Raw genomic sequence first — 27,531 nt, 5'->3', positions numbered from 1 at the left:
TTTTTTAAAGATTTTATTTATTTATTTGAGAGAGAGAATGAGATAGAGAGAGAGAGCATGAGAGGGGGGAAGGGTCAGGGGGAGAAGCAGACTCCCCACAGAGCAGGGAGCCCGATGTGGGACTCGATCCCGGGACTCCAGGATCTTGACCTGAGCCGAAGGCAGTCGCTCAACCAACTGAGCCACCCAGGTGCCCTCTCCAAGTCTTATGATGAAGATGAAATTTGACAAACAAATCAAGAATGGATACCCAGGACAAAATGCCTCCCAGTACTGCACCCAAATAGCTGAACCAAGTCCTGACACCTGTAGCCTGACCGTAGGGCTAATTGGTATAGCATCACAGTGGCATTTTGCCCAGATTATGCCCACTGTTTACTCTGTCATCTGTAACAACTTGGCTACATAGATTCACCCAAAACATAACGTAAAGCAGACTCTTTACCATGACCCCTTAGTTTGGGATCTACTACACAGAGCATTCTAGGGCCTTTAGGCAGAGCAAGTTTAAAAGGTTCACTCTCAAACTTTCCCAAGGAAGCCAGGCCATTAACCTTATTTCATCATTTCCTTCATCCAAAGAGCTCAACTAACCCTAGAATCATCTGGTGCAGAGACAAGGTCCATAGGACTAAGAGACGTGACTTCTGCAGGACATTTTTTACACAGTATCCAGGTAAAATAACTTAATATCTTATGTCCTCAAAGCATGGGGGAGGTGCAGATGAGGCACAGTTTTAGCTTGCATCCCCAAATCCTAAGGCAGCTAAGTGGTGAGGGAATAAAACTCACTCTCTGAATACATATAACAACTTGGTACTTACTGGAGCTGGTTGCAGAGAGAAGCATTGACAAAGATGATTCCAGTGAAGTGTGACCCACTTACCCACAAGACTTTGATATGCACGCATTGGCCTTTTGGACTGCCAACCAGTTGGAGAATAAATAAATGAACAGAAAGAGTATAGTTCCACTACAGTCACTGAATTAAACAGGCAAATGGCAAGGATTCAGCATAGAGCTATATCATGCATAAGTAATCAGACAGAGACTATATGTCCATTCAGCTGCAAACAGATTCTGGCTGCTACTTAAAATATCAGCAGGAGTGTCGATCTACCATGTTTCCAACACTTTTTTCAAAATGCTCAGGCAGCCAGATAAATCACTCTGTGGCTTGCCCCTGCTACTTATGGATTGATAATGTTTATAAACAGCTGTGTTAACATCCTCAAAAATCCGAGGAAATGTTCTTATTGCACTGAAGAGCTTTTATAGTTTATACATCTAGCAATGGACAGGCAGGCTTTTTTTTGTTCAGATGGCTGTGTTTCTAGCATCTGGGTTATGACAAGAGCCAATAATTCCTTTTGTGTAGCCAGGAGTAGCAAGTGGCAATAACTCTAACCCTGTCATAATGCAAAGGATCTCCAAAGAGATTTTAACTTCCCCCACTGGGTATTTGCACTGGTAGAACAAAGAATACATACCTTATGTCTTAAGACACTTTACCATCTGAGCCCTGGGCTACCTTCCCACCAACCCACCTCCTCACCAGCACTCATCTCGAAGCACACACTTAAACCAGTACTGTGCCCTGCCTGAATGGGTTGTGTTCTGTATGTCTCTGAATCTGTGCATGAGCCACTAAGTGCTTTCTGGAATGTTGTACATTCTTCTCTTATCCACCTGGAGGACTCCCACCTATTTCATCACCCAAGTCTAAGATTCCCTGCAAGTCTTACCCTTTCCCCACCCTGGGCAGAATTTAAAGACTTTTTAATACACATTCTAGACTGTGAGGCTCCTGAGAACAGGGAAGGCATCTCAAGGATTTGCATCTCCATTTGTAGCTGTTTCTGGCATGTGGAAGGCATGTAATAAAGGACTATCAGATGAAGAATTTTTAGGTGAATGTTATGATCTCTTCTTACCAGAAACAAGGTAAGGAGGACTGGGAAGTGTACAAGAAGGAAAGTGAAAGTTGGGGACCATCTATCTGGTTGAACTCCATGGGAATCTCAGGGCAGGTGACGTTTTTCCTTTCTTTTGTTGCAGCTAGGTTATGCTTGGAAGTGGCTACTCTCAAGCAACACATTATTTTTTTTTTTAATCGGAGTCCCTAATTATGACCCAAGAAGGGCTTCCATGGATCTCTTTCTGTCCCCATCCTGGATTTGCACACAAACACATAATTTTCATCATATTCTCAGAGTTGTTCAAAGCCCAAAAAAGATTACAGGCCACTACCCAAAGAAATTTTTTTTTTTAATTTGGACATGTCAGGAAATGTATTCCATCATGTTGATGATGTTTAAGAGAATCAAAGTGACAGGGAAAAAGTGTAAAAAGCACTTTAATACACCACTTTCCTCGAGGTAAAGTTACATTCTCTATGCCCTTACACAGTTTTCACTATAATAAGTGACTGTTATATGCTTGTTACATGTCCAACAATGTTATACCTGCCCTTGGGAAGCCTGCATTCTGATAAGTCAACACACAAAGAAAATGATTTTAAAAATAGCAAACAAGAGAATCCACACTATTTGCCAAATTTGGAGGGTCACATAATAAATATGGGAACCAACAGGGAACTTACTGTGGCCAGAGAAGGTTTCTCAGAAGATCCTGGGAAGGGTGCCTTCCCTTTACAACGGTTCTATGAGGCAGTAGAGTTTCAGCTCTAGGGCAATGTGATAAATGTGATAAGAGGCAACGTCAAATGAATATTGGACTTAAATCAGAAGGTCTAAGTTTTAGGCGTAGTGTTGTCTCTTACTAGCCATGTAGCCAGTAGAGAACTACGCACATAGTTCTGTGCCTCAGTTTCCCCATAGGTCACATGAAGATAATATCTTAGCCTGGCCTTTCTCTGTGACATGTTTGCAAGACTCAGACAAGATAAGGCGGGTGAAAACATTTTCCAAATCGTAAATCATTATACTATTGGATATAAACACAATATTGGAAGTGGTCAAGTCAGGTACACATAATAGTCTGTGGCAAAATACATTATTTCCCTCAGTCTGTTTTGTTTTGTTTTCTTGGCTCTCAGCAATCCAATCCAAGGTCCTTTATGTTCATTTAATAACACTTCTCGTCAAATTTATCATACACAAAGTTTTATATGCAACCAGCACAAGAACTGCAGGCTGGCTGCTAGGATTTTTTTTTTTTTTCCAGAAAGGGGCAAGCGTAGTACGGTAACTTCATTCTAGCCCAAAGCAGGCAGGCTTTCTTGTTAAAGACTCTCCCGGAGGTGGAACATTTCAGCATTCACATGATTTTTTTTCTTTCAAAGCCTCTCCCCTGAGCCCTCTGCAGCTTGTCCATGGTACACAATTCAGAATCACCCAACCACTTAGGACACTGGAATCTGGAGGCAGTCGCAAACGTATTTCACATTCAAGAGGAGAAACATTAGCGAGCACAGTATTTAATATGCTGTATGCCGCCAGGATCAGGGGCTTAGACTTTCCATTTCGGCTTCACGGGTTAGACTGCAATCTGAGCAAGAGTGTGCAGTGATGCAGTGTGTTGGCTCTCGTCTGCGCGAAGCAGCAGTTCTACCATCAGTAAGGAAGCATTAAGTGAACCCCAGGGATAGCATATGTATTGTATTTAGAGGAAGGGGTGAAAATCCATCAACACTGTGTAATTTAAAAGGTTTTCATGCTGTTTGCAGGAAGCTATAAGCTTAGATTCCTTTGTCCCAGTTAAAGAGAAAATGGTTCTAGTAAAGACAGATGGATTTAAAATAGTGGTTACCATGGAGTGAACTTAAGTGATAAAGGAAGACAGATAGGATAATGGACATTGCCCAGCACATGAGAGGAGCCACACATTATTTTGTATTTGCAGAAGAATGCAATTTGGGAATTCTGAACTAGACACCCATTCAAATGAATCTTTTTATTGCCTTTGATTACACAATCTTTTAGTCCCTCCTTGTCTGTCCCCGGTTGTCTCCTATTAGAGAAGAATTACAATCAGTCTTTATGCCAGGAAAGCATAAACTTGAGGGGTGAAAAAGGACAAACAGAATGGGCAAATGATAAGAAGAAAGAGATATATGAGTCAAGATTTCATTATGCAAATTAGGTTTGCACTCCTGTGCCAGGAATAAATAAGCATAAACAAGATCCCAGACTCTCCTCATATACAAACGATTATAACTTCCTTCAACCCTATAGTCTTATCGCCTGATTCACCCTCTGTTCCTTGAATTTGTTCAGTTCCCTGCCACCGGGCCTTGATCTCAGCCATTCCTTCTATCTGTAATATCCCCCTGTCATGACAGCACCTACTGAAATCCTCTCCTTCCTCATCCAAGCGAGGGTGAACCCAAGCGCTGTCTTCTCAGAGAGCGTTCCCATTTCCTGCCACTTGGAATTAATCTCTCCAGCATATTGCTTTGAACTACAGTTTACAATGTATGTGGTTTAGAAGTGGTGTTTGTGGAAATGTTAAGGTGCTCCCCACTAAATTACACCCTCTAAGGGCAGATGCCATGCCTTAATCATCTAGAGTGTCCAGCAGGCGTCACACTGTTGGCACGCAGTACGCGTGGGTTATGCTGGGATGCCGGCAGCGCACAGCTTGGAGCCCTGCAATTTTTGACCAATCCATACATGAGACCTCGTGAATCTCCAAGCCTCTTTCGCCTTTTCCAAGAAGGGTTACTATTCGCTCAGCTCCTACTTAATCCCCACCCCCAGTGCTGCCTCTTCTAACTTGAAGACGTTTAAGCTCAATCTCGTGAGCTTTGTCAGTAACTTTTTCTGAAAAACCACCTAACCTGAAATTCATTTAAATATTGCATACATAATGAATACTTATCCTAGTCTTTAATTGGTGATTGTATGTCCACAACCTTTAAAATTTGACAAAAGCTTTTGCTCACTTAAATATGTATAAATAAAGTTTATTTAGTGCATGGTCTGTTGTAAGAAATTTACATATATTAATTCTCATAACAACTGTATATGGCAATATTGTTTCCATAATGACCGTATATGGTAATATTGTTGTTTCCACTTTAAAGATAATGCAAACTGAGGCACACAGTTTAAGTAACTTGCCTAATTCTTGCCACTCATTAGTGGAGACAGGCTTTCAACCTTGGAAGTTTGTGCTTTTTAGAGTTTGTGCTTTTAATCACTGCATAGATGGAGGAGGAAAGTTCTATGAAACTCAGACACCAATATAGGAAAAAGTAGTTTATTTGAAATTATGTATGATGTCAAAGCTGAGATCAGGACCTGGGAGTTAAAGTCTAGAGATAGTAGATCCTGCTTTTTGCAGTACACCCAGAACAAGTTTAATGCATGGAGACTGATCCAGTTTCCAATTGCTTCCAATTACTTATAAGATTAAAGAGATAATTCATTACGACAAGGATACAAATTTGTTTACTTACATACCAACATGTGTTTTTAATAAAAATAAAACTTCAATTATACAGAAGAAATATATCCAGACCCTTTTTCTAACACTCAGGATTCAACTGAATTACAGTCTAAGCTCTTCCCAGAATTTTCACTCCTTCAAAAACATTAGTTTTCCTGGAAAGATAACTGAGTTCTCCTATAGAATGATATAATAGATCAATATGGGATGGGGACATCATTCTGTTAGGAAAAGCAGGCCCCTGCCTGCCATCTTTTGATACCACTGGGCCATATAAGAATGGGCCTTGAGCCTGGAACACTTCCTCACCAAGAGATGAGGAGTCCAAACAGCCTATGCTGGACTTGTCACCTTGTGTGGGAATACCTTTCCCTGTGTCAGACCCAACACGTGCTCCTTCGTTCTGCTTAAGTGTGTGCATCATGTGGCACCCGCCCAAACCCACTGCCATTATCTGTCCCCTTCAAGGAGAGGACAGGTTCTTCTGTGACAGCACAGGAAGGATGCTGGCAGGCCAACTGCCCTATATTGGTCGCCAGGATGGACTGGCTGGCTGTGGGGGACCAGCGAATACTACTGAAGCTGATTTTGCTCTGTCTCTTCTCTATGTGAGTAAAACATGTTCCACGCAGTGCTTGACTCTAGTGTGTTTTCCTTAGAGAGTCTGATACTAAGGTGCAGTGGGCACAAGAGTTCAGACTTCTACTCCTGATAATAGGAAACAGATGACACTTGCTCAATACCTGCATTCCCTGGAACCTAATTTGCCCAGGTTTCCTGTGTTGTTCCTTCTATGGGGCCTGCCTCTCACCTACCCCGAACTCCTTCCCAGGCCTTTTCCTCAATAAATCCTCCCTGTTCTTTAAAACTTCTCTCAAGAAGCTTCTCCCTGACAAATCATTGCATCTGAGATGCACCTCCTCCGAGTTCCTACAGGACCTGGTTCATACCTCAGTTATAGCAATCGGCATGTTCAACTAGGATAACTCTTTAACTATAGCTTCTCTATATCATGAGCTCATGGGAGACGTACCATGTCTTATTCAGGTTTCATTACCAGGATCTGATACTCTGCCTAGCACACACTAGGCATTTGTTCCTTCATCCAACACATATGTTTTGAATACCTAATGTGTTGCAGGCCACATGTTGGACTGGGTATCTCATGGTGAACTATGCATGATCCCTGCTCTCAAGGAGCTTATAAACTAGCAGGAGAAACACACATGAACCAAATAATCACAGCAAAATGAGCCAATGTCAAAATACAACTGGCATGACTATTGGATAAGGAGCACTCAGGATATATAATAGAAGAAAATGAAATAAAATAAAAAGAAAATGTTTTAGGAAAGAAGATCAGGGGGGTTCCCCTGGGAAAGGAGCCACTGAGTTAAGTTGTGAAAGAATTAGTAAGAGTGTTCCAGGCTAAACACCACCACAGGTGAAGGTCCCTGGGGGTAGAAGAGAGGACGGCATGCATATTCTGACAAGGCTAGTGCACACAAAGCAGAGGGAGCAAGGGGAGCACATGATGAGCAAAGGACCGGAGAAATGGCAGAGATCAGATCCTGCAGGAGGTCTTGTAGAACCAAGGAGACATAGAATCAATCACACTGATGTTTCAGAATGATTCCTCTGCTGCAGTACAGACAGAGAAGGAACAAATGGGTGAGGAGATGGTACATGTGGATAGAAGAGTCCGTTAGGAGACTACCACAGTCGTAGAAGGGGGCTCGGACTGGAATGGCTACCAGGGAATGGAGGGGAATGGATGGAGACATTTTTTTTAAGATTTTATTTATTTATTTGAGAGAGAAAGAGAGCACTAGAGAGAGCAAGCACGAGTAGGGGGCAGAGGGAGAGGGAGAAGCAGGCTCCCCCCGAGCAGGGAGCCCAATGAGGGACTCGATCCCAGGACCCCGGGATCACAACCACAGCCGAAGGCAGATGCTTAACTGACTGAGCCACCCAGGGGCCCTGGATGGAGACATTTAAAATGTAAGGATATACGTACTGGTGACAGATATGAATTCACTCAATAAACATTTGTTGAATTAGTAAAGGGTTGGTTTACGAAGAGTAATTTCGGGTGATTACTAAAATCCCTACATATCTGAGGACATTACAACACTGTCAGGGAGCTAAGCTTAATAATGGAAGCTGACCCTCTTCCAGAAAGACAAAGAAAGACAGAGACAGAGACAAAGAGAACAGTGAACGTAATCTAACACAAACTTCACTCTCCCTGGGGTGCTTTCCATCCATTTTTCCCCTCAGTGGTCTTTTTTTTAATTTAATTTTATTTTATTATGTTATGTTAGTCACCATACAATACATCACTAATTTTTTGATGTAGTGATCCACGATTCATTGTTTTCGTATAACACCCAGTGCTCCATGCAGTACGTGCCCTCAGTGCTTTTGCAGAGGCCTCCCTGAAGCTGTCTTCCCATCAGCAGAGGGACTGGATTAGGCAGTTCCTCGCTAAGGGTTTTTCTCTTTTTTCTTTTTTCTTTTTTTTTTTTTTTAACTTCACAGGTAAAACCTTAGCTATGGCTCCAGTGAAATGTTTCTAGCTTCCATTAGCCTTTGTCCCCAAAGAACCCCTTGTGCCCCCCTCCTTTGGTAGCTGGTTCAATGCCACCCTATGGGGCCTTCTTGGTCACAGCCTGATGCGCAGGGCTTCTTTCTTTAAAAAATAAACATAATTTATTAGAGATCATCACCACCTTTGCCTTTATACACACTCTGCTTCCCATTTTAAACACAATATATGTTAATTGACTTGGAAACGCAGAATAAGATAAAGAAGAAAATTTTAAAAAAATCTGTGATTTCCCCACTAGAGAAAAATAGAAAACAACACTATTCTCCGGAAAAACAATGAACAATTGTAGTTAAAAGCTTAGGCTATAGAGTAGACAAGAATTTTGTTCTTTATCCTAACAGCATGGAAAAATCAAATAATCAGATTTATGTTTCCAGATGATTTGTCTGTGGCAGTATAGACAGAATGGATAGATAGGTGAGGAGGTGACATGCTTGGATGTTGGAAGACTACTTAGCAGTCCAAAGTCCAGCTCCAGTTCTGGTAATTAAGAATCTAGGGGGAAATTACTAATAAGGCTAAGTCTTGAGTTCTTCACATGTATAGGTGAATGATGATGGTACCTGTTTCGGGGCTAGTGTGTGTAAATTCCTCAGCATAATACCCAGCACAGAAGTTTTTAATAAATGCCTAAATATTCTTAATATTTAATATGCTACCTTGTATTTTTAAAATAAAATTGGTATTGTCATATATATAATGTTATAGTCCACTCTTTTAACATTATTGTACCATTTTCACATATTCTTAATTCCTTAAAAGCATTATTTATAGTGTTTGCCTAATAGTTTATCCTGTGGATACACCACACATTATAAAATCATTTCCTTACCATTGGACATTTAAATTGTTTCCAACTTCTAATTGCAATAAGGTGGCAATGAATATCAAATGCAATTTTTTTCTACATCTTTAACTAAAATCAAGATGGATCTTCAGAAACATAATCACAAGGATCAGTGGTATGGAACTTTTGGAGTTTCTTAGAATATATTACCAAATTGCTATCCACGAAGGTGGTCTGTGTGATTTTCATCCTCAAGGCTCACATTTATACCAACATGGAAGTATCTATTGTCTTACCCTGTCACGAAACAGAGCTCTCTGAAGAAGTTCTCCAGGGCAACCTTCTGAAGGAAGTTAGAATTTGGCTGAGAACCAGCTAAGTGCCATGCTTGAAACATCTTCCCCAATTACATTCCCACAATACCCTTGTAACACAGTTAGTGTTGGCCCTATTTCTCACTAGGCAGGCTGAGAGTTGAATTAGAGGAGAGTAGGTTAATGTAGCAGTCAGTACCACACTCCCGTCCTCCTCCTGTGTCCCGAGAGCCTTGAGATGTGTTCCCATGCTTCCCAAAAGTGACCTCCCAGTGTTTAAACTCTCCAAAGAGAATATGACCACACACACATATTTCTCTTTGTAGCTCATCCTGAAATTTAAAAAAAATCAGACAAATATGTATGTGTTGATTAGTTCTCTAAAGAAAATTACGATGCTTGAGATTGTGCTAAAGAGAGACTAATTCTGATTGGGGAACAGGGAAATATTTTCTGGAAAAGTGATACTTGTCCTGAACCTGCCTTTGTCCAAGGGGTTCAAAGACTGTGAGACCATTCAAGGAGTGGGGGAAAGGCCAGTACAGAAAGGAATAAATGAGCAGGTAGAAAATGGATAAACGTAAGGTTGCAAAATAAGAAAACAATGGATCATATTGGGTCTTATAGGCCATATCACAGAATTTGGATTTTATCCTAATTGTAGAAGAATGATAACACCAGCTCCAATATATCTAAAATCTCCTGTCTTGTATCTATAGATCAACAGGAGAGGAGAAATGAAAAATTCTTCAAGAAAACATCTGCCTAAGAATAATTCTACCCCTCGCCCTCACTCAATAAAGTTCTTGGCCTTGGGAAAAAGTAAGGAGAACTCACTGTTTTACTGGTTCAACATATATCAACACCTTGTCAGCTCCTATTTAAAACAAGTTCATCTATGCATTCTCAAAAACTTTTCTCTACTCACTATTTAATATGATGTTCCAAAGTGGCTTAGCTTCCTGGAATTATTATTACCACCTGCAATAATTTTTAGGTAGTACATCTCTGCTAACAAAACTCCCTTCCAAACTTGGCCTCAGAAACAAACTGTATCATTAGCTAAGAAACATTTCCAAATGCCCACTATGTGGGCATAGAGCACCAAATTTATCTCTTTGAGGCAGGTAAATAAGTTCTATTGCTCACAAATTGCTAAAATTCAAGGTCATACATACAATGAGAGAACAACAGAATTTTCCTACCTTTGCCCATACCCCTTTTGAGGGAAACTAATACTAAGTTGCCATAAAGGATCTACTTTTCATTCAGAGAAACACCCTATGGATCACAGAAAGTATCTCACCACAAAATCAAGTCCCCAAGGTCAGTCAGTGGTTCTGATTACAGTAGTTCTCTTCGATATGTGGCAGTAATTCCATGAGCTTTCCCTTGGGGAGACTCCTCACAGCCGCTACTGGCTCTCATACTGTCTCAGAGGGAACCTTGTAGATATTTTTCACAGTCACAAAAACTTGACATAACCTTCCTACTTCAACTCTGCTCCAAAATGTTGACAGATTCATTAGCTGGACATGCCAAATTCTCATAATTTAGGAAGCATGAAATGTATACCTAAATGAAGGCAAAGCAGACCAAAAACAGAATTCTAATCAGCTTTTAGAGGGGGTGCGGGTCAAAAGATCAGCAAACCTGCTAATGATTCATGTTTCAACATCTTGCCAACAAGACCCTTTAACTGACCAATTTCCAGCTGTTCTGCCCAGGAAACACTACACTCCTCAAGAGCAGAACTGAATCCAGCCACAGTCCTACATAGGTAGGATTAGGAGACAGCTTTGTATGTTCCTCCTCTTGGTGAAAAAAAAAAACATTAGACCCCCTACAGAATCCTATATGGAAGGAAGAATTGGAAATAAAAATGTATTCACAGCCTGACCAGTGGGTAGCAAAATATTGATTCTGGCTTCTTAAAACAAGTAAAATATGCGAACTAGGGAAGGAACCATGTGTGGGAGGGAATCATATCTCATAAGATGAAAGAAAAGAAAAGCAAGTTGAGAAGGAAAAGCCAGAGTTCCCTCACCCCCAGTTCCCAGGCTGTCAGGTGTCCTGGGATAGCTGAGCTGGGTGGGGAGCCACAGAAAGTGCAGCCAGAAATCCGGCTGTGCTGAACAGTCCAACGCCCCAGGTGCGTGTCAGGTATAAATAGAGAGGTCATGCTGCCCAGTGGTGCTACCCTGGTGCCTGGGATTTCAGGAGCCTGTGTTCTGCCTGTGGTCTTTCTATTCCCTATGTCTCAGATCTTATAAAATAGGCATGAAACCTACTTATGTTGCAAGAAAAAGGGTTTTATAAGCCCTGGGAAGAATATGCAGCTCTAATGGAAGTATGTGCTCTCTGTAAAGGGTGTGGCAGCCCAGGACTTGGAGGAGGAGACCCTGGGACCTCCAGTCTATTACTCAGCTGCTCTGACCTTCAGAGACTTGACTCTTAGCTCTTCGCTCAGTGGAGGGCAATGGTGCCTGCCCTGCCTCCTGCTCTGGACTACTGTGAAAAACAGAGGGCATGAAAGTGCTTCATTAATGTGATATACCATAAAGAGAAGATGAGATGAACATGAGCCTCCTACTCTGAGGAGGACCAATGAACCAAGTAACCAGAGACCAGTCTCTGTATGCTTTCACTGAGGAACCAGATGGATGTCAAACCTAAAAGCCTTCCCACAGGGCATAGGCTTGGAGTACAAACAGTACTGGACATACCGAGTATTTATGGGCACTCAACATTTCCCCCATGGTCCAAAGATCCTACAATACAGAAGAGACCTACCAATAGGTGAATCTCTAAGATCTTTTGTTTGGTTGGTTGGCTGGTTAGTGGTTTTTTTGTTTTTAACCTAAAACAAGATAATAACAGCCTTCCCATAGAGCAGTTTCTGAAACTGCAATAGGCACATGGATCAACCAGCAAATTTGGTAAAACATAAATTCCGATTCTATACTTCTGGAATGGGCCTGACAGTCTACCTTTCTGACAAGCTCCAGGGTCCACCGGTGACATCTGAGGTAGCTAGGCCAGGAGGACACTGAGAGAGACCTTGGAAGGAATTAAGACATCATATACTTTTAGAGTAGAAAGGACCCAAATTTCAATCTCTAAATCTGCATGTAGGGAGATTGAAGCCAAGGATTAGCTGACTTGTACAACATCACCAGAAGGCAGATCTTTCACTGCCCACAAAATCCACCACCTGCCCTCCCCCACATTCTTCCCTCCACCAGTCTGGCTATCACACACTTGGCGTTTTCGCCCTTGGGTTTCTTTTCCTGTCTCTCCGCTCCTTTTGGAAGCAAGGGATGGAGGGAGGGAAGAACATGACTGTGGTACATGAAATACATCCAAGTTTTGAATCATGGAATCTCTTCCTTAAACGAGATAAGGATGGCAACAATGATAAGTTTCTAGAGTGAAAAAAGCTAACCACATTCCAGTTCTCAATGTCCCACAGTGGCATTCAACTCAAAGTGATGAGTTCTTTGTTTCCAAGGGTGGTCCCTGGTGCCTGTGCATGCACCGGTAGACAAGGCTAGGCCCCATTTCTGTCTGCATTATATCTAAGGGGTCCATATTTACTGAAGCACTACGTACCTAACCCACTCATCTCATTAGGACCCTCCAAAGAAAAATCTCTAGATCCAAGGATGGGAAAAAGTTCAAGTAAAAATTTTGAAACTGAAGGTAATCACCAACACACCTTCCACTTGTGAGCCATGTTCCAAAGAGGAAAGGAGGAGAGTACAATTTGCGCTGAATGAACTTCAGCTCTGCTCTGGATCACACAAATTTATAAAAGTCAGGCTTTAAAAAGCTGCACTGAAGTTTCAGTTCTTTTTGATGCCACATATCCAAACAAAAGCATGAGACTGGGAATGGTTCCTTTGCCCCATGTCTTCTGTCTTACAGAACTACATGTAGGGCTATGAGCTAAACACGGGGAGAGGGACTGAAGAAGTAAAAATAATTGCTCTTTAAAAAAGCTACTGAAACAGCAAATACTCCTACATACACCCAGAATTTGCCCTTTTAGAGAACTGCTGCATTTCCACCTACAACTTGAACACGAATGGAGTATTTGAAGAAATTTTGGCTGTAAACGAGGCTTAACACATACAAGGGAATATCTGTTCCCAAGAGCTTCTATTATGCCAGTAAATACTGAATAGCAATGGAGATACTTCACATAGTGAGAACTTTCCCCTTCCGTCAGCATTGTACTCAATGTCTTTCCCAGGACAGGCATTAAAGTTTCACAAGGAAATCTGCCCACAATGACTGTGCTGCTAGAACACCACAGGACTCTCCCTAGGTTATTTGGATTTCATTATTAACATGTATTTTTAAAATCCCTTGTTAAGGTTAGAGCCATTGCAAAATTAAGATTAAAATACCTTAGCTGTTTTTCTTTAACTAAAAATAGCTGAAATGTTAAAAATAAAATAAAATACCCTAGTCTTGTATGTATAGTGGCCCCTTTCACTGGGGACTTCTTATAAATGGTAAATAATGGGACAGATTTAAGGGTTCAGAAAGTTTTTGCTGAGATCTAAACAGCTTCCTTCAGTTCACTGAAGTGCTATATAGGGACTTATATGGTACCTAAGAGCTTTCAGCATTAATGTGACCTTAAGGATTTAACCCCCACTCCTCCAAAGCTACATTCCTTAATTATTAAAACTCCTCATAAATAAGAAATTGCACTGTTATATTTAGTCAATTGTTTAAGGAACAATGTTAAGTCATTTACATAACATGAAATCAAAGAAATGTGCTTTCATACTGTAAAACAAGAATGTGGTGATTGAGTCTTTGTTTCTCCATGGGTTACCAGGCACTCTAGAATACTAAAGAGGCATGAGATGAGGAATGGGGAATATGATAAGTATGAGCTCCAAGGATAAAAGACATTCAGACTCTATGCCCAAATGAACCTTCCTGGCAGTGGTCACTGGCCTAGAGACCATTAACCAAATGGCTTTTGTTACCTCCTCACCCATGTGTCCAACCTTCTCAACATACCTCTCCTTCCCCTAACCTCTACCCAACTCTTCCTCCTGGCAGATCTGACAAAGCATATTGAAAAACCTCCAAAAATCTGGAGAGGTGAGAAGGGGTCCTGGGGTCGGTGTTCAATAAGCAGGAAGTTGAAGTGGTCTCAGGGTATTCTCAGCATATAAAGGGGTGTAAATATAGAAAAGTAAGAATGACAGGAATTTTCCAAGAACTATAGGTTACCATATGACAAAGTACAAATGAAGCAACACTTCTTTCTAAATTAGGGAACTTAAAACAAGCAGAAGACTAAAGCGGCAAATAAGATTAAGTGACAGCCACACACAAAAAAAGCTAACGGAGCCAATTACTGTCCTGACTGAACTCATAGAAAGGTGTCCAGACCTATGAAAAGATAGGACAGGTCAATGGATATATATACCATATTCAAGACTCAAATGTTTGAAGAAAGGATACAAAATATCTTAAAGATGTCAATTCTTCCCAAATTGATCTATACATTCGGTGCAATTCCAATCAAAGCACCAACAAGGTTCTTCCTGGACTATTACAGACTATTCTAAAATGTTCATAGAAGTACAGTGATCCATGAATAACTAAGGATCTCATAAAGAAGAAGAATAAAGTTGAGGAATCATCCCGGACACAAAAATTATAAAGCTATAATAACAAAAACAGTGTCATGCTGCTGCTATAGGGATGACAAATAGACCCATAAAATAGAATAAAGAGCTAATAAATTCCCAGCATATATGGAAACCATATCTAATAATGACAGCCAAAATTAAAGTATAATTTACCTGATAGCATGATGCTGAAGAGTATGAACTTTGGAGCTAAAATGCCTGCATTCAAATCCCAGTTCTACCACTTACTAGTTGTACCACAGTTTACTCATCTATGAAATGGGATGATAATTTGTGTCTCATAGATATAAATAACTCCTGGCATGGATACCCTCATATAGCGCCCTCCCCCACAGAATCATGGCTAGCCCCATGTGACCAATGAAGTACTGAGAAAGTGATGACGTGTGACTTTCACTGCGAGGCATAATGAACATTGCAGCTTCTGTCTTGACCTCTTGGATCACTCTCCCTGGAGGTAGGCAACTGACATATTGTAAGACGACTCAAGTGGCCCCAAGGAGAGGGCCAACAGAGATGAACAGAGGCCCCTATCCAACAGCCAGCAAGACTTGCCAGACATGTGAGTTAACCACCTTGAAAGTAAAATCTCCAATCTCGGCTTCAGATAACTACAGCAATAATGTCAGCAAAGGTCTGAAAGAGTTGTTGGTGCACTGCAGGCACTGAATAAATTAAAAATTCCATTAGTATTATCATTGTACAATACTGGAGATTCAGCAGAAAGGCATGGTACAGGGAGCTCCATTCTGTGCCCACAAAGATCGTGTCTGAATTATCTTTGCATTCCCAGGGCCCAGTAGAGGCTCAATAAAATGGTTTATGGGATGCCAAATATGTGCCAAGCACTGTGGTAGGCAGTGAGTGAATGAATAAATGCCTAGAGACCTCTCCACCTGTTCTGTACTGTGCATAGCACAATAAATAAAATCCTTACATAGAAAAAAATAAAAACTCAAGGACTTAGACAAATGATCTTTCGGTCCAAATTCCCCCTCCTTCAGAGAGTCAAGCTCACCTAGTCTAGCTGAGCAATTTATCCATTTTATTTACAACCACTGAAATACTCGTGGGGAAGAAACATCACGGGAAGAAGATTAGAGTAGCACAAAACTTAAATAATCAAATCTCAGCATAGTCCTTGTATATTCCAACATTTAAATTATCTCTACAGGTTGATTTAAGTTATACTGGATTTTAAAAACAAACAGGAATTTATACATCTCTCCCCTCTCTCTCTCTAATACATTAGATATTTAAATGATATTAGAATATGTGTATCAGGTTTCTTAATTTAATCAGTCCACCTTGGGGCAAAAGGAAAGTTGTTTCTTTAAAAAACTTAGAAAATATTTGGAGGCACTATTTTTACAGCGGATGGCTCTGAACTTACACAAATAGTTTTCCTCTCGTATGCGAGATAAACTTTTTCTTCTTTAGGCAGTCCTCCCATTGCACAGTTCCGATATGCACAATAGTTATTTGCCATGGTTTAGTTAAATAACATCAATTTCCCAATAACGTGGTTCAAATTTCAAATACAGTAAGTCACCTGGGAGTATAGTAAAGGTATAAAGTACAAACTTCATTGCTAGCTCTTCAGTGCACAAATCACCGCACGGAAACCAATGCGCATCACAATCAATGACTGACCACATCGCTCCTTTCACGGTCTGTCAGTTCCTCATCGAGCCACATCTGCCATTCAGTTCACACTCAGACGGTAAAGCGTGTGGTTGTGTTTTCTCCTTTTCGACAAGTGATAAACCCATTTTACGAAAATGGGTAATCAAAAGAACTGACAAAGATGAAAATGTAGCAAAAAAAAAGTAAAATTGTTATTAATTAGAAAATGTTCATGAAGATAGAACGACTTCTAGGGCTGCAAGAAGGTGCAGTATAACCCATACTGAAAAAAGTCCGGTGAATATAAAAAACAAGGTAAAGTCAATTCAGTATGTTTTAGTTAAACTGAATTAAGAACAGAAAGCCACTTATGGTTGAAATAAGGCATTTACCATTTTATTTTACACTGAAGATGGTAATCAAAAACAAGTCCCAATCAGTTTCGTTAGCACTGAAGACAAAGCAGTGAAGTTAGCTGCCACATTGAAAGAAAACTATAATTACTAGGAGACTGAAAAAGGACTTTTCACTGCCAGTAAAGGCTAGTTTCATTGTTTCATAAGTCAGCACGAATTGATTAATGTTATCTGGTGAAGCTGTAGCTCAGATAAAGATGCTTTTGTGAAATTTACACCCAGATTCCAAAGAGTTACAGAAGAAATAGCTGACCATGGGAATGTTGCTGCTACTGTACAAGAGACTAGGTATGCAGCCAGAAAATTTGATGAAGGAGAACTTATCAATATAAATGAGGAAAGTGGTTGGGATGAAAAGGATGAAGATGTCCCAGAGGAAGTGACACCAGCAAAAATCTTCACATTAAAAACTCTCAGAGATATTTTACAGTGTTGAAAGTACAAGGGATAAAATGTTGGAAACTGATCCAAACTTAAAAAGGAATAGGAGAGTTTTCTGAGGCATAAAAAAGATGCTTGCTCCATGTCTTGAGTTATATGATGAGAAAGCCAAGTGCTGTACAAACAATGCTTGATAAGTTATTTACAAAGAAATAAAACAATTCTGAACTGAATAGTTCTCAATACTTCTAATGCTCTAAGTTGCAATGTATTAAATGAATATTAGTCTTACTATATTTTTCCTTTCCCTGTACATTTATAATGGACAGTATGACAATCTTTAATGTTTGGACAAAAAAATAATTCCACTTTCCCCATTGATTATTAAAATCACTTTTTATGGTTTCAGCTTGCACAGTCACTTTACTATCCTGAACTACTGTGCAAAGTGAGGACGGCCTGCATGTGGCAAAGCAGTCTTGGAAAGAATAAATGGGTGAGACATAACTGATCTGTTGCATTTCAGTGGTTAACAATATAGCTCAAAACAAATAGTAATCACTTTGGCTAGCCAGGCTTTGGAACCCAGGATTTCAGAAAAACGACTGCCTTTTCTCAAGTATGAGAGCACATTTGCTTTTGATCTGTAGACCCGAGAGTAGAAATGTACAAGATTAAGATTTAAGGAGTCCAGGTTCAAAACTGGCCTCTACCACAAACTCCCTGTGTGACTCGGGACAAATCCTGCTATTCATTCTACAAATATTTATTGCCAGACCCCTGCTATGTGTTGAGGATGCAAAACTGAATATGATATAGAATTTGGCCTCAAAGAACACACAGCCTATTAAGAAAGAAAAACCAAAAACGGTTACAGTACAGTTTTCATCTATAAATCAGATCTAATAATGCTTACCTCCCAGGGTTCCTGGGAGGATAAAATGAGACTATATGAGAAAGCATTTTGCTCTAGGGTATTATATGAATACTAGCATACTAGTACTAACGTAATTGTACCACTAAACAAAAACTATACTGGATTATGCTTATCCAGTGGATCTCGCAGTGTGGCCTCCAAACCAGAAGCGTTAGCATCACCTGGAAACATATTCAAATTGTATATTCTCTGGCCCCACCCCAGTCTAGTGAACCAGAAACTCAGGAGGTTGCAACCCCAAAATCTGTGTTTTAACACTGCCCTCCAGGTAATTCTGATACAACAGAAGTTTGAGAACACTGCTAAGTGTTATCTATATAAGGTTAAAATATAGGTAACGCTAATCCTAGTAGGTACAAGACACTCATTTCCTAATTATCAATGAGGAAATTAAAACAGAATATAACTAAATTTTCTGGTTGGCCAGTATAATTAGCAGAATTCCTAAGGTACCATTAATTATCTCAAGTCCTTCCGCTAAGATTGGAATCAGAATAGAGCCCCATCCATACTAATTCTGCCGATGGTGTGAGCTACGATTTGAGTCTAAGTTTTAAATACACAACACAGATTATAGAAATCCAAATGAACTTTTTTCTCTGAAATGCAAGTAGAAGACTATATTACTTTAATGAGAGGGTCATGACTAACCCAATTTGAGAATTCATCTTGGAAAACTTCTTCAGAATCCGTGGCACATTCAGATCAATATCTTCAATATTAATAAAAGTTTATTCTTGGAGGATGAAAGTCACATTCTACCCCTCCAGGAGGCAGTTGGGATAATGAATTATAGGAGCTTCCAAAAATGGTAATATTTGCCATATTTTGAAAATTTTCACGAATTCCAATGGTTCCATAAAACAGCATCTCCATAGCCTAAATGTTAAAAATAAATAGCCATCTTCATCTTCACATATGTTCATTGATTATCACCTACACAATAAGGTAGATAGTACAAATCTTTGTGACAATGCCACCCGGAACCTACAGGGCCTAGCATAGAATAAGCACTCAAAAAATAGTCGTTGAGTGAATGAATCCCCAAGGTTGGACAACATGAATAATAACGGCCACAATTTTTTACTACCCACGATACATCATAACCAATCCTCACAACAGCTCTGTGAAATAAGCATTACTATTTCCATCATACAGATGAAGAAGCTGAAGATCAGATAAGTTTAAAAGAAGAGTCAGTATCGTTCATTTAGTGAGTGACAAATTAAAAATTTGAGCAGAGATTCTTCTGACTCACAAGTCTTTTCAATGAGACTACTCTAAAGTGAGAGGCCACTGTCACCTTTATCCACGAAAGACGGTATGTTATGTGTCATATAAATTCTTTAAGAAGCCAAAATTTTTGGTTTTTAACAAACAAAAATTCTTTAACAATCCAAGTTGATCTTAGAGAATACCTGCTACTGGTTTACATGATTACCCAGAAATCTGACAGCTTCCTTTCCCTTTTGAGCTGTTTATCTTTGTAATTTCGACTGAGGTATTCATCGCTTTGTTAATAGAATTTGCCCTTGTTATTGATTGGTTTATTTAGAATAGCAAGATTCCTGGAGCACATGAAGGCTTTTTGCCACTGAAAATTACCTGGCCCGGGAGCATATATTGGTTCCTTTATTTTATTTTTAACAGAACCATAGGTGCTAATTAGGTGCTCTTTCAAGCTGCTGGAATAAGATTCTGAGGCCCCAAAACTGCTGTCAGTCTCATCATCATTAGCCCTGAAGTGCTCCTCTATGAGGAACTTTTCACACTTGACATGTCCCTGCTCTTTGCAAATTATTTTAAATGACTTCTTAATTAGAAGTACAACGTTGCCCAATGTTAATGAAGCAGGCAGGAGTTGCCGAGTGGTCAGGAAACAGAGACAGTTCTGATTCCCCTTTTTCCTCTCTGAAGACCCCTGTTTCTAACTGAAGTAACTGTGTCTTGTCTTTAACCAATGTTGTCTTCTTTACAATAAAATGTGAATTCTTTATCTCTGGGTTGCAGATTTTTGCAGGCCTTGTGAAACTCAGATCTAGTTAACCTTATTTTAATGTTTTTTCCCTTCTACCATGACCTCTGAAATACATAGAGAAGAGATTATTTCTTTCAGGAAGAATTATCTACTTAGTCTGTGTTTCTGACCAGGTAGTGATTCCTGTATGTTTTGCAAAGGCATTGAGCAGTCTGTCAAAGGAAGTGTTCTCTCATTAGGAAGACCTGCCAGAGACAACGCCACAAGAAAGCATTGTTAAATTCAAAGAAATCTTTTCTCCCCACACCACTGTCCACCTGTGTTAAGAATTTGTGTTGTTGTTTTTTTTTATTCCCACTGATTGTTCACAATTCTGTTTAATAAATTACTTAAATAAATAAAAAGAGAAGGATCATTCCTCAATTTTATTTTATTTTAAAAACATTTCCTTCGTTACCCAAACAAGTGACAGGGAAAGTCATAACAGAGTAGGATACGCATTACAACAGGAAATTTCTGTTATAAGAGAACTACTGAAAGGTTCCCATCAGTCCCTCTTCATAACCCCGGACCAGGGATTTTCAGACCTGAGGAGGTTCTTAGTTTGGAATTGAGTCTAGATGCGTCCAGAGTCAAGCTATACTGAATTCCTCCCTCATCTTGCCATAGTTTCCACGCCCTTATCTTAGTTGATGTCATCTACCAAGCTAGCCTACACTTCCCTTTGAGGACATCTTTGTATTTACCTCTTCTTTTCATGTAACCCAACCACACCACATCAGAGTGCTCTGTTCATTAAACATCAAACAGTTAATTAATAGATGCTTAAAGAACAAATTGAGAATCGAAAGCTAAATTGTACTAAAAATTGATTACTAAGTCAAAGTGTCTCACCTATTACCTTCAACAATAACTTTATCATTTATTCAGCATCACTACATTCCAGGCACTCTGCTCATTGCTTGGCATGCATTATCTTATGCATTTATTGTAACAATACCATGAAAAATGTATTATACCACCTCCTTTTTAGAGACAAGAAAAAAGAGGCTTCCATAGGAAGATAGCTTGCCTCACATCACATAGCAAGAACTGACAGAGCCAGCCTTCTAGAAGGAAATCACCAGACCACACTCCCTTAACCAGAATTAAATGATACAACAGAGCCCCTCCGGCTGTGCCCTCTGCCTGGAGCTAAACTTCCATCCAAAAGCACACCTAGCAGAAATTCAACCAATTACTAAGCTCAAAATCTGCTGAGCTCCAAAAAACTTGTGAGAAAACATCTTATTAACTGGTGGCTTCTGGGTACTTATCTGCTTTATCCATACCCACGTAGCCTTCAAGGCAGAGGCTCCCAAAGGGTGTCCCAAGATCATCTGTATCAGACGCATGTAGGTACTTGCTGAATATGCAGATTACTAAATTGCACACCAGACCTCCCACGTCAAAATCTTTGTAATGGGTCCCAAGAAGATGAATTTTTAATAAGTCCTCAGAGAACAGATTCTCGGGCACACTAAAGTCTCAGAATTATTGTTCCGGGGCCTCAAAACCAAGGTATACGGTCATACGGTCCCTTCGTGTTAAGTGCGGGTGGTAAGGCACAGATCACATCTCCGACGTAGCTTTCCCCATCCACACTTTGAGGAAGTTTGGCTTACTGCATTTATACTCAAGCCCTTATTTTATAAGCGAGGAAACAAAAGTTGAGATCAATTAAATGATTTCCCCAAAATCAGATTTCGAGGCAAGGTTCTTGATTCTCAATCTTGGCTTTTTCTCAAGCTTAATTAGAATCATTAGGAGTAAATACTGCATTACTGTTAGATCACACTTTGCAAAGGGAATGGAGAGATTTGTAATAGGCCGGCTGATCAGATAGGACAGGTCCTAAGAAATAAAGGGGAAAAAATCACTGAACTAAATTTAAAAAGATGTGCAATAATTCTGTAATATTTTCCACTCTCTTCCATAAATTTACTAAAACAATAAAAGGTAGAATTATGTCACCTTTTATTGCAAAGCCCTATATTTATGATCTTATGATGCAATATGGAGACAAGTTATTTCAGGGTTTCTTTTGTTTTAATAACAGCACATAAAAATTCTTGCTGATATTTTGTTTTTGTTTGTAAGAAAGAGCCCTCTACAAATAACCCTTAATGTGTGCTACTGCTCATCTTGCTCTTTACTCAGATTCACCTTTAATGATGTTAGGTTTTACCTTTCTAAATTTCTTTAAATCTTTGTATTCACAGTATAGGAAAAAAATCCTAAAATAGCTCACCATGAAGAAAAAAAACTTCCAATAATTATTTCGTCCTCTCATTTCACAAATTATCTACAAATTACATTCAACTGAAGTAATAGAGTTGCTCTTCTCTGTCAAATTCAGAACAAAGTCAGCAAATCGAATCATCAGAAGAAATAAATGTTTTTAAATATCCATATATACTTAAAACTAAACACTATAACTCTACAATACTACTCTCATTCCTAGCCTATGACTGGAGTTCACGGTCAATCTTTAATGCGTGGTTTAGGGAAGGTGGCAAAAGTTCCCAGCTACCCTGACAGCTTTCTTCTTTGCTTATACAAGGGCTTTTAATGTTTTCACAATGAAAGCTTTACCAGTAGTGCCAATTGCAAAAACTTACCTTTTGCCTGGGAAGCCTCCTTATGAGCCAAGCTCAGATCTTCAAGTACCTCTTATCAAAAAGCAGAGAGCAGAACACAGACTGCTATCCCAAAGGTTGATGAGTGAGGTCACCAGCAAATTCACAGGGAGTTTCAGGGCACCAGGCACCTTAACTGGGGAAACAGCGAAGTGACCAGTTAGATCCTTAGAAGAGACTAAAGACCGTCCATGAAGGCTCAATTCCAGACAGCAATAACCCCTCAGCTAGGGTAAGACCTATAGTATTCTCTACCAGGGAAGTTCTTAGCCTGCAGAAATGGAAAATTGGTTTTGTTCTCAAATCCTTGTTTGAAAAGATGTGAGCATGGAGAAAAGGACACACAGAGAGCATAGAAGACTAGTGATGTGGTCCAAGGCTATTAAAACTTAATAAATAGTTCTTACTTCTTAAGTCTTATAGTACGGTAGCAAACCAAACTGAGAGAGTCTTGAGATATCACACTACAAGGGATCAAGGAGATCTAAGGGAAAGCCAAAGTCCACATATTCACTCAGCTTATAAAAATGTCAGGGAAAAAAAAAATGTTAGAGTAGTTTCAGTAACAATCACTGAGAAGCCAAAATATAAGCCAATTAATCCTTAGTGTGTTTGAAATAGAATTTTGTCAGTTCCATTGACCTGGCTAAGTCTGACCTCTTGAGAGATCAAAATAAATGGACCCAAAGGAAAGAAGGCAATTTTTTTCTTCTTTACCATATCACAAGGGGAAAATCTTGTATTGACAACACAACCACACAGACCATGGCCTTCCAGTGAAAAGTATTAGTCACTCGGGCATCCGAATGTCTTTCTGTGCCTCTATACATGTCTATGTCTCTCTATATCTCTACTTATATCTACATCTCCTGATGGTGGGCAGGTTTTTGAAGAGAAAATAGGATGGCAGAATAGGGCTCCTAAACCGAGCAGAAAATGGAGCCATGGTACAGAGTACAGAGACAAAGTACTACAACAAGAAATAGCAGGACAGCAAGGGCTCTGGGCACGGTAAAAGACGCTGACAGAAAGAAAAGGCAGAAAAGTAAAACTTAGCACAAATACTCCAGCCTCCCAGAATTAAAATTCTCTGAAATACACATATTACAAAAAGAGAGAGAACTCACATAGAGAGCCAGAAGTGTAGCTATGTAAAGCATTCAACTAATAGACTGGATATTGTTTCCATTTCCATGGACATAATGATGGGATGACTCCAACTTTGCCACCTGGCCCTCCGTCTCAGAAACATACATTTGTATGCACCCAACACCCTGCCTCCAAAAGGCAAACATCAAACTCATAGTCAAACATGACTCTCCCTTTTTCTAATTTTGCAAAAAATCAGCCTATCTCACAATAACTCCCCTTATGACTCATTTCCTTATCTGTCCAAATGGGATTATTACCCGTCCCTCATCTATCTCACTGGGTTGCTTTTCCAGTGAAATTACATCTCATAAGGACTTTATAAGGCATAAAGCACAGATACATAGGAAATGTTGTTATTGGTATTGATGAACATTTGCACAAGACATGTAGGCAAGACGGAACGAGTGATGCTCCAGTGGATGGAAGTGGGTAATAGTGGAGAGCTGATATTAGTAGCTGGAACAATTAGTCTCTGTTCCACTTCAGTTTTTGTTTTTGCTTACTGCCTGCACAAATCTATTGTCTATTCAACCACTCCTCTGGGGGAGCAGCTTTGCACTAAGTTGATGATGTGTCACAATAAATTTAATTTTTTTCTTAACCAGTGTGCTCACAAAACATAGGTCTTTAAAGAATCAGAATTAAATTGTGAATTGGTCCACGGGCTGAACACATAAACATTTTCAATACCCAAGATGATTTCAATTTTCTATTGCCTTCCAAAAATTGCATGGCAGTGTGAGGCTATAGATTATTAGGCTATGATGCACCATATTTTTTAATTAAAATTAAATTCCAATGATCTGTCAGGCAATCCAAGTGAAATGCACAGTGTAATAAATTCCAGAACTTATTCTCCCTCTCTGTCCGTTAGAAAATTGCACTAAAATCCTACATAATACAGTTCTACAGCTATGCAGAAATGTTTTTTAAAACTCCTTTTCAAAAAAATCTTCATTCAAAATATACACAAATATTTATGCATTTTTCAAATTAACTCATGGAAGAAGAGCACAAAGCATCTTTGCGATCTTTTGGGAATATTTTATGTGTAGATGAACATAATTCAGACACTAGTGGTCCAATTTGGTCAGTATTGTTTTTTCACCAGCAGAGGTGAAGCTGTAGAGCCAATTTGATATGGTAGAAAAGAATAGGCCCAGAGGTCAGGAGAACTGCTTTCTAGCCTTGCTGTGCTACCAACTTCCATATGACCTTGGCTAAATTACACGGCTTCTCTGGAACTTAAAATCTTCACTAAAATGATACAGGTAGGCTCCATTATATGAAAAGTCCCCGTCATGGCCCTCATTTACTTCCAGTAACTGTTCTTCCCTTTTTCCATAATAATAGAACCTCCTACTTCTATCTAGTCTCTTGGCTATTCACAATAAAACTTCCTTTTCCATCTCCCTTCCCTAGGCATGACTACATGAGCAAGTTCAAGTCAGTGGCACATGAGTAAAAGTGATGGTGCCCTTAAAGGGAAGCAGCATACCCTCCCTCCCCGCCTCCATCCCCCTGTCCCATTCCATGGGCTGAAGCAGACATGGCCATGAGTCCTCTTGAACCATAGAGGCAAAGACCACATCCCCTAACTGATGGCACAGCAACTTGATAGAAAGAGCCTGAGTCCCCAGTACCATGGGAGCTACCATGCAGATGCTGACATGGAAATCTGCACTATGACAAAAGGGAGAAAGAAACTTTAAGTCCCTGTTGTTTGGGATGTCTTGGAATTGCTGAACTTACATTGCAGTTTTTCTCAGTTTGGAAGGCAATATGATATAGTGAAACATCAGGAGATTTGGAAACTGTAGATATGGGTTCAATCTGTAGATATGGGTTTTACTTCATAGCTTCGGGCAAATTCCTAAAAATCTCTGAGCCTCTGTTTTCTCATCTCTAGATAACGTAAAGAAATTGAGCCTATTGAAATGCCTAGTAGTTGGTAACCGATCAGTAAATGGTAGTGTGATGAATTTCTATAAACTGTATAAAATGATAATTGTTCTGAGAAGAACCTTGGGAGAGTTCCATTTTGTTGTTTGGGGATAATTTATAGCTCTCCAAGTACCAAATGATAACCACATAAGCTGAACATTTAATCAGCTTAACATTCTGAGACCCCTGAGCATGTTTTAATTACAAGTCCCATTGCCCATATTCCAGGCTCTAATCTTCCAATCAGAAAAACGTGTTGCGGTCCAGTGTGGAATGGCAGATCAAAGTCCTCTCTGAGGCCTAAGGTCCTTGCCAACTCACAACATTTGGAGCGGCCATTGACTTTGTACATCCCCTGTGATTCTGGAAAGAGACTAGGCTTTTTTGCAAAAAATGGATATTTGAATAATTTGACGAACAACATCATGACAGATAAATAAATATTTTCTTTCCTTTGTAGAGAGTTTTTTAAAATACACAATCCTGACATCCTAACAGTCGATGATTAACAGTTGAAACCATCTTGCTTTTTTTGTATGTCATTTTCTACCGTCACAAACTCAGCGAAGTCAGGTGGTAAGAAGGGTAATGGAAACCTTCCCTCGGGGGAAAGTATCTTTCATCCCCCACAGGTAACTCCTAAACCGAGCAGAAAATGGAGCCATGGTACAGAGTACAGAGTACAGAGACAAAGTACTACAACAAGAAATAGCAGGACAGCAAGGGCTCTGGGCACGGTAAAAGACGCTGACAGAAAGAAAAGGCAGAAAAGTAAAACTTAGCACAAATACTCCAGCCTCCCAGAATTAAAATTCTCTGAAATACACATATTACAAAAAGAGAGAGAACTCACATAGAGAGCCAGATTTTAAATTTTAAAACCAATTTACTGAACACCACTGAGATTTTTTTCACCTTCCCCATGAAATTCCAGACATTGGCTTAGAATTAAATTATAGAACGGGCTGCTTTTACCTGGGAAGAAAATTTTTACATTTGTTCTGAAATTTTTTCCTTCCCTGGTAGGAATAGAGGTTTATCATCATTACAAACCTTCACGGAGAAGAGTCATGGCACAAAAACATTTCCCCCAGAAAGTCTCCAACTATACATCTCTTCTATATTATGACTTGTGTGGAAAATCTGTAATCCTTTTTCATTTTGAAATAGATACCTGCCTTAACATTCTGAGGATTGATATTGAGCTTTGAATTATACTTCAAATGGAAAAAAATTAATGGATAAATATTAAAATCATTAAATAGATTTTACCCAAGAAATACAAAGAAGACGACTCATCCCAGGCCATTGTTATATGATGTATCGTATTTTTTTTTTTTTTTGGTACTTTTTTTTCTTCAACTAGCACGCATAAGTCTTTTCTGTCTACCTGCTTGTCATCTTTATGTCAAAAGATTTCTCACATCATATTCTTTTTACCACTCAAAACACTTCACTTTAAAATTTTATCACAGGATTTTCTAAGTTTTTTTTAGGTTATGTCACATAGCACAAAATATAAAAAGCTCCTATTTTTAAAAAGTCAGCTTTAAAAAGAAGAAAAAAGATTTAACTGACTATCCAGAGTATTTTCTCAATTGAATGTATAATCAT

At 39.5% G+C, this 27,531-nt stretch overlaps 1 long non-coding RNA gene across 1 annotated transcript in view; it reads right to left on the bottom strand.

Annotated features, from left to right (window-relative positions):
- The window catches only part of LOC118553802 (uncharacterized), a 50,486-nt gene extending 27,537 nt beyond the window's left edge, over positions 1–22,949 (bottom strand). Inside the window, exon 1 of the long non-coding RNA XR_004926213.2 lies at positions 22,804–22,949. This is a non-coding gene — a long non-coding RNA (uncharacterized LOC118553802). The remainder of the gene's footprint in view (positions 1–22,803) is intronic.
- Positions 22,950–27,531: the final 4,582 nt, after the last annotated feature.

Source organism: Halichoerus grypus, chromosome 1 (assembly GCF_964656455.1).
Source record: "Halichoerus grypus chromosome 1, mHalGry1.hap1.1, whole genome shotgun sequence".
Classification (NCBI taxonomy): Eukaryota; Metazoa; Chordata; class Mammalia; order Carnivora; family Phocidae; genus Halichoerus; species Halichoerus grypus.
The sequence above is the reverse complement of the archived record's forward strand: the minus strand, read 5'-3'. Positions and strand labels throughout refer to the sequence as shown.